The sequence below is a fragment of the Lactuca virosa genome, chromosome 8 (assembly GCF_052849685.1).
Source record: "Lactuca virosa cultivar CGN04683 chromosome 8, Lactuca_virosa_CGN04683_v6, whole genome shotgun sequence".
Lineage (NCBI taxonomy): Eukaryota > Viridiplantae > Streptophyta > Magnoliopsida > Asterales > Asteraceae > Lactuca > Lactuca virosa.
In genome coordinates, this window is record NC_136433.1 from 309,464,725 (window position 1) to 309,475,502 (window position 10,778).

The 10,778-nt window shown below is 38.4% G+C and overlaps 1 long non-coding RNA gene across 3 annotated transcripts; it reads left to right on the plus strand.

Moving 5' to 3' along the window:
- Positions 1 to 5,250: 5,250 nt before the first annotated feature.
- LOC145129357 (uncharacterized) lies at positions 5,251 to 10,465 on the plus strand. Of its 3 annotated transcripts, XR_013717465.1 has the most exons (5): positions 5,254 to 6,287; positions 6,372 to 6,527; positions 7,011 to 7,957; positions 8,866 to 8,938; positions 9,951 to 10,465. It is a non-coding gene; the product is annotated as an uncharacterized LOC145129357 (long non-coding RNA). The 3 variants fall into 3 exon arrangements; XR_013717463.1 differs by having other exon boundaries at positions 5,251 to 6,287; positions 7,011 to 8,938; XR_013717464.1 differs by having other exon boundaries at positions 5,252 to 6,238; positions 7,011 to 8,938.
- The last annotated feature ends 313 nt before the right edge of the window (positions 10,466 to 10,778 follow it).

Consider the following 10,778-nt stretch of genomic DNA (forward strand, 5'->3'; position numbering starts at 1 on the left):
TTATGTCGATGAGGTTCCGATAGTGCGTGAATTCCCGGATGTTTTCCCCAATGAGTTGTCGGGTGTGCCTCTGGAGAGGCAGGTGGAGTTCCATATTGATTTGGTTCCGGGAGCGGCGCCTATTGCCAAGGCACCCTATCGCCTTGCACCACCAGAGATGCAGGAGTTATCCTCGCAGCTTCAGGAGCTGCTGGGGAAGGGATTCATCCGACCGAGTAGCTCACCATGAGGAGCGCCGATCCTTTTCGTCAAGAAAAAGGATGGTTCACACCGGATGTGCATTGATTACCGGGAGTTGAACAAGTTGACGGTTAAGAACTGTTATCCACTGCCGAGGATCGACGATCTGTTCGATCAGTTGCAGGGAGCGTCTTGGTTTTCCAAGATAGAATTGAGGTCCGGATATCACCAGATGAGGGTGCGTGATGAGGATATCCAGAAGACGGCGTTCAGGACTCGTTATGGCCATTACGAGTTTGTGGTGATGCCTTTTGGGCTCACCAATGCACCAGCAGCGTTCATGGATCTCATGAATCGAGTATGCAGGCCGATGTTGGATCGATCGGTGATTGTGTTCATCGACGATATTCTAGTGTATTCGAGATCCAGAGAGCAACATGAGGAGCATCTGAGGGAGATCCTTGGAGTCCTGAGATCGGAGAGGCTTTATGCCAAATTCTCCAAGTGTGATTTCTGGTTACGAGAGGTCCAGTTCTTGGGACATCTCGTTAATCAGAATGGGATATTGGTCGATCCAGCCAAGATTGAGGCTGTCATGAGTTGGGAGGTGTCGAGATCCCCCACCGAGATCAAGAGTTTTCTGGGGTTGGCCGGCTACTATCGGAGATTTATCAGAGATTTCTCCAAGATTGCCGTTCCCCTCACCAGATTGACCCGGAAGGGCGTTGCTTTTACTTGGGGTCACGAGCAGCAGACCTCGTTTGAGACTCTTCGCCAGAGATTATGTGAAGCCCCGGTGTTAGCCCTTCCGGAGGGAATGGAGGATTTTGTGGTGTATTGTGATGCGTCTATATCGGGGTTGGGTGCGGTGCTTATGCAGAGAGGGTACGTGATAGCATACGCATCGAGGCAGCTGAAGCCTCATGAGACGAGGTATCCCACCCACGATTTGGAGTTGGGGGCAGTGGTGTTCGCCCTCAAGATATGGCGCCATTATTTGTATGGGGTTCGGTGTACCATATACACAGACCACAAGAGTTTGAAGTATCTGATGGATCAGCCCAACCTGAATATGTGCCAGAGGAGATGGTTGGATGTGGTAAAGGATTACGACTATGAGATCCTGTACCACCCGGTCAAGGCTAACGTGGTAGCCGATGCTCTGAGTCGCAGGGCGGAGAGTGCCCCGATTCGAGATATATGCATGAGGATGACGGGGATGACTCTGGTATTGGATACCATCCGAGAGGCCCAGGCAGAGGCTGTGAGACCGGAGAATCGCAAAAGAGAGCGGGTGATTGGGCAGGTATCCGAGTTTGTGACGGATAACCGAGGGCTTATGACCTTTCATGGTCGGATTTGGGTGCCGTATACGGGCAGGGCATGTAGCACTCTGATAGAGGAGGCGCATAGATCGAGATTCTCGATCCATCCCGGGGCCACTAAGATGTATCTGGACCTGAAGAGAGACTACTGGTGGCCCTGTATGAAGAGGGATGTTGCATGGGTAGTAGAGAGGTGCTTGACCTGTCGCCGGGTTAAGGCCGAGCACCAGCGTCCGCATGGCAAATTGCAGCCATTAGAGGTTCAGTGGAAGTGGGAACAAATTTCTATGGATTCTATCACCAAATTGCCGAGGACCGTAAGAGGTGTTGATGCAATTTGGGTGATTGTGGATCGGCTGACGAAGAGCGCTCACTTCCTTGCTATCAGTGAGAGCTCTTCTGCAGAGAGGCTAGAAGAGATATATGTGAGGGAGGTGGTGTCGCGGCATGGAGTGTCGATCTCGATTGTGTCAGACCGAGATGTACGTTTCACTTCCAGGTTCTGGAAGAAGTTCTATGAGGAGTTGGGAACGAGATTGCACTTCAGTACTGCTTACCACCCACAGACGGATGGACAGAGTGAGCGGACGATACAGACGCTCGAGCACATGCTTCGGGCATGTGTTATGGACTTCGGTGGAAGTTGGGACACATACCTACCTTTGGCTGAATTTTCTTACAACAACAGCCACCATTCGAGTATAGGTATGCCTCCCTTTGAGCTTTTATATGGGAGGAGGTGTCGAACTCCCATCTGTTGGGGAGAGGTAGGGCAGAGAGTGATGGGTAGCACTGAGGTAGTGCTTAAGACGACTGAGCAGATACAACAGGTCAGACAGAGGTTACTAACAGCCCAGAGCCGCCAGAAGAGTTATGCGGATAGGCGGCGATCCGAGCTCGAGTACCAGGTTGGAGACTTTGTACTCCTGAAGGTATCTCCTTGGAAAGGAGTGATCCGATTCAGGAAGAGGGACAAACTGGGGCCCCGATACATTGGTCCTTTCAGGGTGATCGCCAGAGTGGGCGAGGTAGCATACCGTTTAGAGCTACCAGCGGAGTTGAGCCAGATTCATGATACATTCCACGTATCCCAGTTGAGGAAGTGTATAGCCGATGAGACAACAATAGTGCCGCTAGAGGATATTCAGGTAGATGCAAGCCTGAATTACATTGAGAGGCCGATCGCGATCTTGGATCGGAAGATCAAGGTTCTGAGGAACAAGGAGGTGCCTCTGGTTCAGGTCCAATGGCAACATCGGAGAGGGTCCGAGCTGACTTGGGAGGCGGAGACGGAGATGCGGGAGCAGCATCCAAACTTGTTTGCAGAGTAAGACTTCGAGGGCGAAGTCTGATTCTAGTAGGGGAGAATTGTAACATTCGGATTTCCAGGTATCATAATTTAAATATTTATTTTTGAGGTGAGAAGAGGGACTCGACGAGTTGACGCCTAAACTCGTCGAGTAGGATCGCGACTGATGACTCAGATTAATGAATGGACTCGACGAGTCGGAGAGTCAACTCGACGAGTCCATGCTGTTGGCAGAAACCCTACATCTTTGGGCCTGAGCCCTATTTAAAGGCACTTATGGCCTTAAATTGCAGCTATCTTTCCAGAAGAGAGAACCCTAGCAAGCTTGAGTGTGTAGAGTGAGAGGAAGAGCTATCTTGAGCTATTTGGTGTGATTTTGCAAAGGAGGAGAAGAGTTCCAGCAAGAAGGACCAAAGGAGGTTGTTGTTCTGAGTTAGTCAAGCAAGGAACTTCATTCTGAGGTACCAAATCGAACCCCTCTTCTTCCCTATTGTGTAGATTCCATTTTTGGGGTTAGGGCTTGAATCACTTCATTTTTGGGGTCTTGAATGCATCAAATCCCTCTTCCTAGTTGTGTTATTGATCTGGACCTTTCTAGGTCCAGGGAGCCAGAAAGTATGAAGCTTTAGTCGAGTAATCATAGGGTCTTGAAGCTAGGAAGCATTAATGGGGTTTCTATGGTATATAATGCAAGATACACCATGCATGGACACCAAGTTAAGACCTTTATGTGATTTTTGGGTGTTAGAAGGCCAGATCTATAAGTTAGAGAAACAGATCTGACCTCAGAAGGTCGTTTGAGCATTTTCATGGAGGAAACTCGCTGAGTCCATGAGAGGACTCGACGAGTCGGATCATGTTGCTCCGCGATTCGTGATCAGTGGTAACCCGTCGAGTGAAAGGTTAACTCGACGAGTCAAGTGAGGCCTTAGGAGGATTCAGAGGACACGCATAGACTCGCCGAGTCACCCGAGTGCACTCGACGAGTTTGGTCAAGGTTGGATCGTTGACTAGAGTTGACTTTCGTTGACTTCTAAGGTTTGGTCAACAATTGGACATTTGGACCATTGGAGGGGTAAAATGGTCTTTTCCCCTTCTGAGAGATTATAGGAAGGGTTTAGTCTCGCCTTTGAGAATCGTTGTTAATTTGAGGTAAATTACTTTATATGATTAGGCGGAGGCTAGATCAGTATTTCGAGTTCGAGACTTTCCGAGATTACCCGAGGTGAGTCTTCTCACTATACTTTACCTAAAATGGTAACTATGTGTGACCGGAAGGTCTTATGTATTTGTATGAGTTATGTGATTTAGTTGAGATGCTTACTGTGATATGTATATGCTGAATGAATTGGGCCGGAAGGCAAACAGAGTTAGGGCCGAAAGGCAAGGCATGGTAGGGCCGGAAGGTCTACCAGAGCTGTGATATGTGTTTCAGGTACTACCGAGGATCGTGGGAAGGCGACGACATAATTTGTACACACTGACAGAGAATTATGTTTTTGAGATTCTGGGATATGTTTTATTGTGATGATATTTGATACACATGAGATTTTGAAAATATTATATGAATTTTATTGTGTTTGGAAAATGAAAAATTGTTTTAAAATTTACGTCGTTACAAATATGACTATCAAAGTCTATTAACTATTATTAATATTAATTAGTGGTCATTTTATCGTATAAACATGTTTTTATCTCAAAGTTTCAAAAGAATTCCAATTTTTAGAAATATTGAAACTTAAAAGTTATTATAAAAATTAGTTAAACACTTAAAATATGATTAAATTTTCATGTTCATATTATGTTATTTTCAATAGTTCAATGTATAATAATATATCTAAATTTCTTTCGAATCATGATAATTACATAATAATTTCTTTTTGACAACGAACATGTGAATATTGTTTAAAAAATTAAGTTGAGCGTTATATTTATATAAATATTCAAAAAAATTTAAACTTTTATATAAACATTAAGACTTCGGATTATATGCTAACACTCGTCAAAAATATTTGACATGAGGGGGGTAAAAGAACTTTTCTCAAGGCTACACATAGAGGTTAAAAAAATAAATCGAAAGTTTATGATGATAACATATCACTAAATAGTATCATATTAATATCATCGTTTTATATTTTATCAATATGAGACATCATAAAAGGTAGAAAATATGATAATTACTTATACAAAAAAAGAGTTTATTAAGTTTGTTGTGGTAGACGCCTAAACCGGTTAAAATCAAGAACATAAGAGAACAAAAATATAAAAGAAAAGGTTTTAGCATATTTACTTATGGAAGAAAAGAGTTTATTAAGTTTGTTTACTATGACAATGTGGGATCAAATTCGTGTTTATAATGTGTCTTTTTGTGTGTTTTTCATATTGCTAACATATTTCTTATCTCACATCGTTTAAGAAACAAAACTCATAGGAAAAAATGCATCTATAAATAAAGGGTCTAAAACCTTTTCTCTTACATCTTTGTTCGCTTGTATTCTTGATTTTGACTGGTACTGAAGCAAGGAATATGAGTAGAAGAGCGCTAGCATCCCTTGCTCTCTATCGATTGCTCACCGCCGTCTCATCCAAAGGAATAGAACTGGAGGCGTCAACTGCAATTTGGTCCCTAGCCCCTTTTTGGTGGTCAACGGATCGTCAGCTGGTCAATGACGGCAGCTTCCATTTGAGTCGGCTACCCGATAACTCTAATCCATTTCTCGACCTTCATTTCTCAGTCGGTTCACTCCTTCTCCTTCTCCGCTTCTCCCTCCCTTTCCTCTCCTCTCCGTCTCTCTCTCACCCTAATCCGCACACCAGCTGTCTCCGACCGGCGAGTCGACGATGACCACATCATTCCGGCTTCTCACGCTTCTCTCCGTCGCTTCTCATCGACGTCTTCCTCCGATTGAACTACTTCAGATGAATTCATGAGAAGTTAAGATGGTAACCCTAAAATCTTTTGCGCCTTTATTTTTCTCACAAAACCTCCGGAACCGGTAAACTTTCTTCCTTTTATCTTATATCTGTTCGTTCTTGATGCATAAGCGCTTTCGCCAAACCTCAACCTAGAACCTTCCGTTCTTATCTATTTTTCCTTTTGTTCCACTTTTGGACTCAAATACTTCCCGAACCTTACTATACCCACTGTTGTTCTGAATTGTGATTGTCAACTCTGTTTTCTTTGATGTTTTCTGGTTTGGTTTGTACAGAACCTTTTGTTTAAGATTTCTCAACAATGCTCTCATATTGAAATTGGGAGAGAAACCCACAAGCATATTCGACTACAATTAAGAATGGGGGAAAGTTCAATGATTATCAATTCAGATGATTGACGCTTCTGGTGGATTGGACCGGCCATGGTGCTTTTGTTTTGCAATTATCAGCCCTAAAACGTCTAATTTTCTGCCGTGTATCAATCTGGAAGGTAAATCTTTGAGTCACAAGTGTTGAGGAGTTAGCTGCTACTGTTAAAGGTCCAAACATATTTTTACATCAATCTTTCAATATGGTTCTCATCAACAATCTGATAAAAACACTATTTGATAATGATTGTATAGGGGCATAACGTGTTGATTAAACAGAGCTATGGACCTGCTAAAGTGACAAAATATGGTGTAACAGTGGCCAAAAACATCGACTTCAAACACGAAGTCAAAGAAGTATTGTTCTTAAATCTTAATAGTGAAAATGGAATCAAAGCTTTATTTTCAAAGGTAAAGTTGGGCTTATTTTGGAGATTATCTTATTGAAATTGAAGAAAGGACACCAGAATCACCCTTTCAATTTTTGAAATATGGAATTTGAGATAAATCTTTCTTTCCCTCATCCTTTACTCCATACAAAATACTACCTTATTGTATCTTTTGGACAAGATAAAATGCTTAATGCTAACATTTTATTCTCACTCTTGCCTTGAGGACAAAATGAACGAACCCTGAAACCATGAAACCATCAGGTGTTGTTTCTTCAATGTGATCAAACAAACAAATCAAAACGGCCACCAAATAAGTTGACATAATTGGATTTTCCTCAAAGAAAACTGCCTTAAAATCTCCATTATTGTCTCCTTAAAGACCGACATATTTGACAATGCTGTCAATTGTGATGTTACGTTGTCAACTGTTATGTTGAAGGCAGCCTACATGCATTTAGCAGCTAATAAATATGTTTCTGAGATAAATATACTTTCTTTGAAGGTTTTATGAAGAAGGAGAAAGGGAAGAGGATGAATCAGATGGAATGTGATTGCATTTTTTCCAATCATTTATCTTCATCACTCAAGAAAAAGAGGAAGAGGAATTCTGAAAATGATTTTCTTTCATAAAATTCCCAAATCAATTCCAGAAGGCAGAAGGTAAAAGAGTCTGGATTTCCGTTTTCCTTATACAATTTTGGTGGACTGTGAAAACCGCCACCACGACAACTCAGTCTCAGCCACCAACTTAAGATAGTATCCACTTCTCTTTCGTCATTTTACATAATTTATCGACTCACTTGACATTTTACTTCTGAAAATTCAATCTTTTTTGCATACTTTTCTAGGGTTTGAAGAGGCACTTCCAAACGGAACCGACCTAGGACATGATTTCGGTCTTCCACTTGATTACTACTTGTGTCAGTTTGGTTCACCCTATTCAGTCCAGTCGATTCAAACATCCATTTACCTCACTTTCTGACATTTTCTAAAGATTTCTACTAAGATTCTTCAGTATTTGTTTAATTAAAATCCGTCATTTATCGTCGCTAGGTTTTATTATTATTATTTTTGTAGGGCTAAATCTAAGGAACTGAGTCTGTGAAATTAGAGCAGTAAGTATAACCCCGTAAATTCATCTCTTATGTAAATTGAACATACAATCTGATACCAAATGCTAGAACTTGAAGGTATATTATGACAACTAATTTACTAAATATCTTTAATTTTAAAGTAAAAAACTTTGGTACATACAATTTGTGAGGAGCATTGGATTGAATATTCAGATAAGTTTATTTCATTGTAAACAATATTTTCAGTTTTTTGTCGTTTTGAATATTTCAGATATGGTTAGTTGTTTATATGAGTATTTTGGTTCCTTTTTTTTGGCTGGTTAGAGGTAAAAAAGAACACAACATCTGCATTTTCCCTGCGTCAATATCACATCAGGTAGTTTACTGATTTTTTTTTGTATATATTTACTTTCCACATGGTATACTACTATACAAAAATGGTACTGATGGATCAATAGCCTGCATTTACACCATCATAGGGTCTAACTGAAGGTGTATTAGATCGTTATGTTCATCGGTGGGTGTTTTGGACAAATATACCCTTGCTTCTTTGTAGTTGTTCTGTGGATTCTACTTTAAAATAATACTTGAAAAAAAAACAAAAGATAATTAGTCATTCATCTAACCACCTGATATATACTTTATAATTGAAGAAAATACATCAACCAGCTCAGGTTTTCATCTTTAAGTATGCTTTCATTTTATGACCCAATCTATCCTCATGGTCATTCATACTGTTGTGAGATTTGTTAAGAAGTAATTTGATTTTTTTTTTTTTTTTTTTTTTGCATTCACATTCGTTTATATATGTTTCATATTCTACCTTCCCAACAATATATTGGAATATGATAATGTAAGCTTTAAATTCATAATGATTATTGAATATATGTTTATTTTGTGTTATTTGTATGTATTAAATAGGTCGAAGGGTAAAATAGTCATTCATTCAGGTTTATATAGTATTGCTGGTAGATATTGCTTTCAATGATCACTCAGATGAGACAAGGCAATTTCATTTTTGCATTCTGTGTTTGTAATTAGATTTTTCTTGACTATTACTCCAATTTAACCGTATCTTCTATACAAACCAAACCGTATAAGAAACACCTGACCGGTAGGTTACTTCACAGTCAATTGTATCAATTAGGGACTAGGGTTTAAAGGGGCTACATTTTTTTTATGGGGTTTTGTATTTCTGGATATCTTTTTTTGAGATATTTTATACCTTTTTTTGCGAATTGCTGATCCTGCCACTTTTGTGTAATGGATTTGTCGTTCAAATAGCTTCTCAAATGATCCAACAGCAAGAAGTAAATTTTTTCCAGATCAGTCATAGCTGTTCTTTGTAACTGATAAGGTACAACAATTTTCTTGGTTAGAGTTCACACTTCTTTATAAACTTCTATTAGTATGCTATATTTCTGCATTCATATTTTCGCTTTTATTGAATTATTTATAAGAAAAATCCAAAATAGAACGGAACAAAAATGATGGGGCATATATGAAAAATTGGAAATGATATAATTTTTATCTATGTACTGACCATCAAGTCTCAAATGGTTGGTTTTTATGCCTTTGTATCGGAATATATTTTACTTTTGTCATTATGTTTTTGGGTTATATTTTATTTTATTTTTCGAAATTTTGGATTTTGCTTCGGATTTTGGGATTGTTTTTGAAATTTTGGAATACGACATGTTTACTGTCACCGGTTTTTCAAGTAAATGACAATCTTACTTTGTTTTAGGTTTGTATTTTGATTTCTTTTTGTTAGATTTCATTAAATCATTTTTTTTAAATATCGGATTTGTTTATTTGTATTTTGGACATGTTATTGAAATTTTTGATTACTTTGTCCTAAAGGTTTAGTCTGAAATCATGATTTACATTTTTTTTTTCAGAAATATATTTTTTATGTGAAAAGGCCCTTTGGATTTGTCAAATACCTTCTATATATATTTGCAAAACCTTTCATCATATGTTTTCTAATGTATTTCAAGCAAGTGGGTTTTTCTCTTCCATCCACCAATTTACTGATGAACAATCCACGCATGTTCAAAAGTACATAAATATGTCTTCTTCTACTTTCTAGGAAATTAAAGAGGAGAATGAATTGGGGGCAAATTTGTAAAAATTCTGTATTCAGTGTTAATTAATTAAAACAAGAACAACAATACATTTGTAATATGTTTATTTTAGAGAATCAGAGTGTGCATCTTCAGGGGCAAATCTGTCGGCTTCTTACCATCACATTACTAAAAAATGTGTTACCTCAAGAAAAACATCATATTTATATCGTTCTCAGTCAGATATACTTATTATTAATCACAGTTTTTTGAGTTTAATCCACATTTTCCTCATTTTTTCAGATTCGCTTGCATCTCCACTTTTGCATTACTTAGAAACCTCAAATTCAAGAACTTTATGCGACATACTTTTGTGATTTGTTAAGTTAATGTATTATTTAGATAAAGCCCAGAAAGACGTGAATGTGAATGATGTTGTGAAGGGTAAAAAGGGAAAACTGGAACAAAAAGAAGAGGAGGAGGAGGTTTTTAGGGTGGAGAAAAAACCGGAAGTGAAAGAAGTTGGTGACAATGAAGCCGAGTAGAAGCTCAAGCTATGGAATGGAATCATTGAGATTCCGTTGGAATGAAAAAAAAAAAGCATTTTGTTTTTGTAGTAATTACTCCCATTTGATTGAAAGTCAAATTTCTTCTAGAAATTTAATCTTCTTTTGATTTGGGTGTCTCCTTAAAGACGAATAATTTAGGGCTTCTTTTGATTTGGGTGTCTCCTTAAAGACGAATAATTTAGGGCTTCTTTTGTTTATCATTTGTAATTATAAATTCACTTCTTTTTGTTGAAGTTATAGTTTGATATATTTTCTATACTTTGAAACAGATTTGATGATGGGCAAGTGGTTAATACTATTGAAATGGGATAATTATAATTATGTATTTTCCTTTCTAAATCATTATATATAAATCTTATGGTTTTGTATATGATAATGTCACAAAATGGAAAATGTTAGGATTCTCATAAAAACTACAAAAACTGTATAAAAAATGATATTTAATAAAATTACTCATTTTCTAGAAAAAGATAAATATGATAACATAAAAAGCATAAAAACTTTACAAAAAAAAAAATTAAATAAAAAAAAATCAGGAACTATTGACTTATATCAGATGAAA